The following is a 9,518-nucleotide window of genomic DNA, read 5'->3' on the forward strand; positions in this document are numbered from 1 at the left end:
AAATCACCTACATAATTTTGAACAAAATTAAAAGCAAACAAAAATGAAATAAAACATCATCAAACAATCTATGAAATTCGAACACATAAATAAAGAACAAATTCGAGCAAATAAAATGCACAAATTATATAAAAAAATCGAACAAAAATTAAATAAAAAAAATCGCCCAAAAATGCACAAAAATTAAACCAAAAAACGAACAAAAATAAAATAAAAAAATCGCACAATAATTATACCCCAAAAAAAAATTAAACCCACAATTCGAACAAAACATTTGACAAAAAAATAAAAAAAAAACTATGAAATTCGAACAAAATTATGAAAAACTCGAAGTAAAACCAAAATCAAAGGAATTCGAACAGAAAAGCAATTAAAAATCGATAACAAAATCAAACAAACATGGAAATTCGAACGGAAAACAAATTTCAACCAAAAAATTCGAAAATAAACAAAATTTTCTGAAAAATAAACATACCTTTCATAATATATCTTCCTCTTTAGGTTTATATGGTCAAATTCAACCAAGAAAACACCAGATCTGGAATTTTTAAGGTCGAATTTGACCATGAAAAACTATAACTCGTTTGTTGAAGAAATCCGAACACCATAATTTGTTTGTCGACGAAAATACGTACACCAAAACTACAGCTCTGAAAAAAATGAAGAAGAAAAAGAGAATGAAGATGGAGGGGCGTGAGAAGCGAACGAAAATGGAGAAGTCAGAAGAAGAAGAAAGGAAATAAAAGAAGTAAGGATAGAGAAGAAAGAGATGGAGGAGCGTGAGAAAGAGAAGTAAGAAGGAAAGAGCGGGAGAGAGAAAAGAAAGAGGGGTGAGCGGCTGAGGGAGTGTGAAGTAGATTAGGGTTTGTGAATAAGGTATGCTTTTATACCGTATTTTTTTAATTAAAAAAAAAGGTCTTTTACGACCGTCTTTGCCGGTCGCAGATTATGATTATTTACGACCGTCTCTTTGACGGTCGCAGATTATGACGTTTACGACCGTCAGAGACGGTCGCAGATTTTGACATTTACGACCGTCTCTTTGACGGTCGCAGATTATGACATTTACGACCGTCTTTGACGGTCGCAAACGATTTATTTTAATTTGAAATTATTTTTATTTGTTCAAACATCCTAGCGACCGTCTAAAACGTTAAAAACGGTCGTAAAACGGTCGCAAATTTGCGACCGTTGTCAAAGCAGTCGTAATATTGCGACCGCATAAAAAACGGTCGCAAAATATGAATTTTGCGACCGTTTTTCAGACGGTTGTAAAAAAACGGTCGCAATTTAGCCGAATTTTAGTAGTGCTATATTATGTTATAGGATTAGACCAATCATCAATTCAATCAAAAGCTTAAGTTGATGGTTGAGACACATGAATATATTTTATACTCTATCAGTTGCTGCTAATGCTGCTATTGGTGGTTACACTTTTGCTTGATGTACTCATTCTTTCATGCCAAACTTTAGTTTATCCATTTGTTATCGCTTATAATTAGGGGTGAACATGGTTTGGTTTGGTGCGGTTTGAGTCCAAACCAAACCAAACCGCAAAATGCGGTTTGGTAAATTTTTCAAACCAAACCAAACCATATTAGTATTGAAACCAAATACGGTTTGGTTTGCGGTTTATGATGAAATGATATTTTTTTCCTAAAAATCTTCAAATAATACTTCATTAATTTATAATAAAGTTTGAATAATTAGCCCAAACCGATTAAATTGTACTACAAAGTTACAATAAAAATAACAATCAACTAATGAAGTGCTAACACATAACAAAAATAATACTTGTACATAACAATAAAAAATATTCATATGGAACACTACATTATACGAAGTAGTCATTAATAATAGAGTATTGACCGTATAGTTTTTATCTAATTTTCATGGTTTTTTATTAATTCTTTAATTTGTTTAAATATATAATATATAATTTTTTTATTCAAAAATTATATAAATATTAAAATACGGTTTATTGGTTTACGGTTTGGTTTGGTTTATAATTTTTGCAAAACCAAACCAAACCAAACCATAAACCAAATTTACAAATAAATCGAAACCAAACCGTAATTTTATAAACCGTAAACCAAACCAAACCGCTAAAATACGGTTTGGTCTGGTTTGGTTACGGTCCAGACCAAATCGTGCTCAGCCCTACTTATAATCCCATGCAAACTTACTCCACATACAACAAACAATTATTTTCCTACTTTTCCTTACTCAAGTCTTACTTATAATTTGACTCTAATTTTCAAATTAAAGATTACTTGAAATCCTTGTGGTTTTTCTTGCTAACATAACCCAAACTAATAAAACTTATAAATGGACGAAGTAATATGATTTAATTTAGCTGCAACACATCACAATATACAAAATTATAAAAATGAAAAGGAAAAGATTGTAGGTATAAAGTAAGAAATTAAGATGCTTGCCTTTCTTTGATTTTGAGTAGCTTGAGTAAGGGGTGCAAGAAGCCATAAACAGATAATGAGACTGAGAAGATAATTACAAGGGTAGTGAGGAAATAGTTTGGAAGTCATACTTAGGTTATTGATCTTAATCAAGCTCCTAATCAAATTCGTGTTTATATATATTCCTATTACATAATAAAATTACTATTAACCTTTATATTACCATTTCAAAAGAAACGGCCCAACCACTTTCATCCAATTGGCGACTATATATAGTTGTCAATTCGATTCGTAATAAGAATAGGTCTCACTTGATTAATTTGTAGATTTCTTGCATGATATTATAAGTGTGTGTGACTAACTTTTTGACTTTTTAGCTCTTCTTGAAGTTGATAAAATCAAACTAATATATACTTCTAATACTTGATCATATAATAATGTAATTTATCATATAAGAAAGTTTATATAAGCACAACTTGCAATGCATGCACCAAAACGTTGTGTACGTTTTCTTTACCAAACAAGTAAACAATTACAATATTTTAGAAGGATGTTGACATTATTAATGAAATATCTTGCTTTTTAGAGTAAAGGAGGCTACAAAAATGAAATGAAACGAGAGAAAATAACTGGCGTTTTCTAAATTCTAAAATATAACTAAAGTCTACACTGCACACTCTACCCCGTCTACTAACCTAAATTTATATTGTTTACATTTTTTTTTTTTTTTTTTTTTTTTGTGTATCACCCGATTCACCCTTTAGGCTAATCCGGATTTGGAGATCAGTTTTAGGTGGTTAGGTTCCTAAATATCATGTAGCACACACTTGCCTATTTGGCGACCAAGTCCACAAGCTGGAGGTGGACTGGATGATCAACACAAAATAACCCGTTTCAATCCAATTGACATACGATTACTAGTTTGCTGCAATTGGTGTGTATAATGTATATTTCTATATACAAACATGTTACTACAATACATTTAACTGTATGTATTTACATATAGTGAACAATTTGGTCCATAATCAACAAAAAAACAATAGACAAACTTGACCCGTTTATCCAAATATATAGATCTAGGTTTCAAGCCAAACTTCTAAGACAAATTAAACACAACAATAGGGCTTCGAACTTGATGTTGACCATCATCCCACACCAAAGAAGCTGATATCAAGGCTCTCATACCAATTGTCCCTGAAACCCTCACAGTAAATGTTATTTTATGTCCCCGAGAAGTGAACGACAAAACAGATGGTTGCACTTTGATGGACAATGCTTGCCCTTGAGGCGTAGTAACAACAGCGTTGTACGTTGAATTATGCGATCCAACATTAGTAACAGTCCTAGTAAAAATTGAACTAAATGAGCCTACACTTGTAGGTAGCGCGATTGAAGGGTAATTAAGATCCCAATTAGTAGTATTTCCCTTGCAACTACTATTATCTCCTGTTATTAGATTCATATCATTGTCATCGAGGCCTTGACTGCACAAGAAGTTCACGTAGTCAATCTCTTCAGCATCCTATACAAGGCCGGGGTTTACAGCCTTCAAGGGGTTAATGTGGCCTGAACCATATGATAATTCAGCTTCTCCGTTTTTAGCATGGCTCATTGGTAAAGCTGTCATCAATTTTGCATAAACATAGGAAGATATTAGCTGTATACTCACCTCTAGCTAATACTCCGTAACACACTACTACAACAAATAGTACTACCTCCATTAAGTTTTAGTTGCAACTTTAGAATTTTTTATACCTCACAAATAAAACCCCAAATTTGCAACTAATATTTAACAGAGGTAGTACCAATTTTCTAGTCCAAGAGTATATGACTTACATATGTTCCTAGTTTTTTTTTTAATCTTAACTAGTTGACACGATTTCTTCGTAGAGTCATTCATATTTAGCTTAATTAATTCACTCATTTTTTTTTTATTATATATCTCACCTCATATATTACCCACTATTCAATAACTATAATAATAAAATATTGCATACTATTTGCACTAATTGTATTTTAATTTGTCTATAATAAAACATTGTGCTGGTTAAAGTGTGTCAACTAAACAGGGATGGAGAGACTAGAGAGTAAGTACTTCATATAAGTCTAGATATATGGTAACAATATATTTCAAGGAATTATACCAGTAGTCATGAACGCAGATCTTATGGCAGCTGCGGACCAATTAGGATGGAAAGCCTTAACATAAGCAGCTACAGCAGTGGCATGTGGGCATGCCATGGAAGTCCCAGATGCTATGGTATAAGGCACAGATCGCGGATCACCTTCGACTCGGGAAACAGATGCAACCGGTGACCAAGCTGCTAGAATGTCCACTCCAGGGGCAATTAGATCTGGCTATAATTAGCAATCAACCCCGGTATTTATGTTAGTTGTACTAGTTCTATCTTAATGATAGATGATTAATCAGTCAGTTCATTAGACGAGTACATCTATTACCTTAAGAATATGGGGTGAGAGTGGATGAGGACCTCTTGAGGAAAATGAAGCTACATATGGTGCTGATGTATCCTTCACTTCTACACTTTTATGTATTGTTCCAAATGGGGTGCTACATACACGACAATTCAAAATAATTAATAATGGCAACAAGTCGTGCAATGGTAAACATTTATAAGTAATACCCACAAGCTTAAATGTGACATCATTGCCTGTTGTGACTCTCCATACTTAAAAAAAAATAAAAATATTAGACAATGTGACAACTAATTCATATCATGGCTCGGGGGAAAAGTTCAAACCATAATACCTTGATAAATTTCTAGTGTAGGCAATAAGATGAACAGCATCATCACCGCGAATATAAGATGCAGGGAGAGGGAAAGAAAGTGCGGTATCATAAAGATTGGGTTCAACAAAGTGCATGATTGTCCCAGCTGCACCATCAACAAAACCTCCTCTAACCCACGGTCGGGTCTTAATAGCATGTCGCATACTACAATCTTGCCTTTTACCAATGTTTTATTTAATGAATCTGGTAAACAATACCTGCATTTTTGTGAAAAATTACTCAATTCAAATTTTCATAATTAATTAAAGCATATATACTTATGCAACAATAATAATACCTTGAAAGTGTAGAGTTTGAGAATAACGTGTCTGGGGCATCTCCCAGGGGCGGATCTAGGGGGGGTTCATTGAACCCCAGATTTTTCGAAAAAAAATTATAAGTTTTAATTTTTTTTTTTTTTTTAAAAAAAAAAGAAAAAAAGGGTTAAAACTAATTTATGTGAGATAGATAATCAAATGTTAAAGCCTGGCACAATGGTAAGGGAGTGATTGTTAGAGCATTGAACCTCCTTCTTAGGTCTAGGGTTCGATTCTTGCTGCCCTCATTTTATGTTTTTATTATTTTTTTTTTTGATATTTTTTTCCGAGTTCTTCCGTTCTTTGTGAGTTTGTGAGACCTCTTATTCCTCTACTCCTCTTAATTCTTAAATCTTTATTTAATGGTTGACTTTGTTAAAATTAGTGATAATTAGTTAATTACATACTGATTTTTTTAATTGGTTTTGATATATTGTTGAATACTTGAATTGTTGACAAATTGAATTGTAGAAACTTAGAATTTAAAATTTTTACTTGGTCTTTTAATTGATAATTAGAAGAAGTTTACATTGTTAAATTTGTGTTTATTGGGGGCTTGAGATTTTTTATTTTTATTTTTATGTGTAATATTGATTTTTTGCAATAGAAATATAGATTTATAGAACTCGAAAAATGCTTTTGTAGGTTTTTTTTTTTTTTTTTTTTTTGTAAAATCCATCCATTTGTAATTAAAAAAAAAATGAACTTATGTATTGAATATTTAGTTAATATATGATCATCATTTTTTTTAAATTCCGAACCCACAGTTCGAAATTCCTGGATACGCCATTGGCATCTCCTCCATAGATTAGGGGGAAAGTCTTATTTTCGAGATCAAATGTGTTTAATGAAATACCCTGCATTATTAAGAAGAGTACATTTAACAAAATTTATGTTTGGACATTATAACTTTCAACTTTTTAGTTAATAAAACCATGTTACATAGTACATTTGATCATTAATATCTTTGATTATATATTACTCTGTACTAAAAACTATAAAATCTTAACATTATAAAACTACACATGGAGATGAAAGTATATATTAATGTGAATTTTTGGTCAAAAAATTTAAACTTTTGAGTATATAAAGTCAAAATGGTACTCCCTCTGTGTTTTAATAAGTGTTACACTTATCAAATCCAGCCCGTGTTTTAATAAGTGTTACACTTCTTTTTTTGGCAAAAAGCTACATTAAAATATTATATCTCTCTCCTCTCATGGTCTCCACCTAAACTCACTACGAGTACTATTTTTTTTTATTATATACTTTCTCTTACATTCCTTACTTTTCAATAAACTAATAACCCCACTATCATTCTTTTGTAATTTTTTAATACTCCAACTACCCCACTCACTTCTTATTTTATTTAAGTCAATTAAATTGCCTTAAATTATATGCCGGTCAAACTGTAACATTTAAAAACATACGGAGGGAGTATTAAAAAAAATTTAAAAACTGAGGGTGTAAAGAATAGTTTGTAAGTTGTAACTCACCTCAAAGACCATGCCATTGTCAAGCTGAACCTTAGTGGTAAACTTACGATCTATAGTACCAGCTCCGACGGTGAGTAACCACGGTGCATAATTGCTAAGACTTCGAAGACTAGGACCAGTATTGCCACTAGCCGTAGAAGTTAAGATTCCTCTTTTCATTGCATGAAATGATCCTATGGCTATTACATCGCGGAAGTACGGTAATGCTTCGATTTCAGGATTTCCAAGTGAAACTGAAATGATGTCCACTCCATCTGATATAGCTGCATCAAATGCTGCCATGACATCGGCAGATTTACAACCATGAGACCAACACGATTTGTAGACAACGATCCTGGCTGATGGTACACCCCCTCGAGCAATTCCTTGGCCGAGGCCTAGGAAGCTTGCACTCTTTACAACTCTTCCAGCAACTATGGAGGCAGTGTGTGTTCCGTGCCCAACTGTGTCTCTTGGTGATGGTTCATCCTTGCTGAAGTTTCCATCAGCTCGAAAATATTGAGCACCGATTATCATGCTACAAGAGTGAAAGGATATATTATGGTAAGATTAAATTGAATTTCAAAATATTGATCTTACTCACAACATATTACTAGTATATAGAGCATATGCCATCAAGCCTTTCTAGTCAAAGGAAAGGCTATATTCATCCTAAATTCTTGATATGGTATCAGAGGCTAGACTTCTCCCACAATCCTGTATTCTAGAGGTGATCAAAGGGCTATTAAAATTAACATGCTTGGTCAAGCCGAGCCAAGATCTGAGTTGAAAACATATGCTTGCCTTAAACACGCAAAATTGAACGGGCCTAGTAGGCTTTTCGGGTTCAACTAAAAAACTAAAAAGCTTAGAAATGCATGTTCAAGGCCCGCGCGGGTGAATAAAAATATCTAAGTCAGGCCCAAATTGACATCTAGCTAGGCCAACGGGTCAAAAATTGAGATGATGAGCCTAACATGATCTGCTCTATTATATTTATATTCTAAATGAACATATTATAAGATGATTAGAAAATACTTTCTATTTCGCAAATTGATTTACAAAAATGTAAATTTTCACTTGCTCTAGTATAAAAAGAGAAATCTTACTTGTTGCATGTAAAATTTTGTGAAGTTTGACAACGGCCTTTCCATTTCTTGGGAGGTGGACCAAGACCTTCATCTTGAAAGCTTTGAGATTCAGGCCAAATTCCACTATCAATAACTCCAACAATAACATCACTCTCGAAGTTGCTTCTGCCAACATTCTCAAGGACACCCATGAAATCCCTAGACCTTGTTGTATGATGGTAAATATCCTCGTTTCGAAAAACAGAAACAACTCCATCCATGCCTAGCATAATACGAAGTATTATTTTACGTAAGTTGAAATTAAAATTAAAAAAAAAAAGTTCTTAGAAGGGAGTAGTACAAATGTACAATTAAAGGTTCATAGTAGTGTACCAGCAATAACATTTGCTTCATTTTCAGTTAGAATTGCTACGCATCCATGGAAATTCTCATATGAATATAGAAGGTGTTCCGAAACCTTGTGAGAAGGCACACTAACATAGTTGGTTCGTCCATATATACGTAAAATGACACCAACATATAAGATGTAAATTTTATCAAGAAACTTTTGGCAAGAATACTATATACATTACAAAAATCCACAATAACATAAAAACATAATATGATAAGTAGAGTAGAGAATTGTCCTCACCCCTCAAGAACGTTGCTTAGCATGTCAATATGAAGGATTTTCGCAGGAACGTCTGGATTAATCCGATCACCCATGTATACAATATAAGTCTACACAAATTCACCCTGATTAATTAGTAAGATTTAATAAAGCGAGTGAAAAATTTTCATTTCCTAATTACAATAACGTTCATCAAACTCAAAACTAGCCATTTTTCCGCATAGTCAAAATTTTAATTTTCGTTCCATGCATCCTTCCTCTTTCAATTACATAAATAAACAAGAGATTTCTTTTTTAAAATTAATAATACTACATCTGTTCAAATTATGTGCAACAAAATTCTTGCATGAACTCTAAAGTAAAATTTGTTTGGGCGAGTAAAATGGAGAGAGAAAGATATAAATGCATGTGATGAGGAGAGAGATAGAGAAAAATTATAACTTAAAAACGAAAGAAAAAAATTGTTGCACATACATAATACTGTGTAACGTCCATATAATGTAAATGTTGTACGAAACAGAGGTAATATTAAGGGGAAAAAAATGTGTACATCACACAAGGGTAAGTGGTTTTGAGGAGATTCTAGAACTAATAATTAATTATTAATTTCACATACTTTAAATCTTATCTACATATGATTGATAGTTATTCCCTAACTATACGTACCAATTAAGGAAGATAATCTAACTATATATCTTTTTTAGTGAGATGTACTCCCTTCGTTCTTCTTTGTTATGCTCAATTACTATTAAAACAAAGATCAAGTAGATTATATATATTAGGGAGGAACCATATATGTGTGGACTAATTTATGTAC

At 32.6% G+C, this 9,518-nt stretch overlaps 1 pseudogene; it reads right to left on the reverse strand.

Annotated features, from left to right (window-relative positions):
- Nucleotides 1–3,513: 3,513 nt before the first annotated feature.
- Nucleotides 3,514–8,796, reverse strand: LOC145599320 (cucumisin-like; annotated as a pseudogene).
- Nucleotides 8,797–9,518: the final 722 nt, after the last annotated feature.

This window comes from Chenopodium album, chromosome 20 (genome assembly GCF_948465745.1).
Source record: "Chenopodium album chromosome 20, dcCheAlbu1.1, whole genome shotgun sequence".
Taxonomy (NCBI): Eukaryota; Viridiplantae; Streptophyta; class Magnoliopsida; order Caryophyllales; family Amaranthaceae; genus Chenopodium; species Chenopodium album.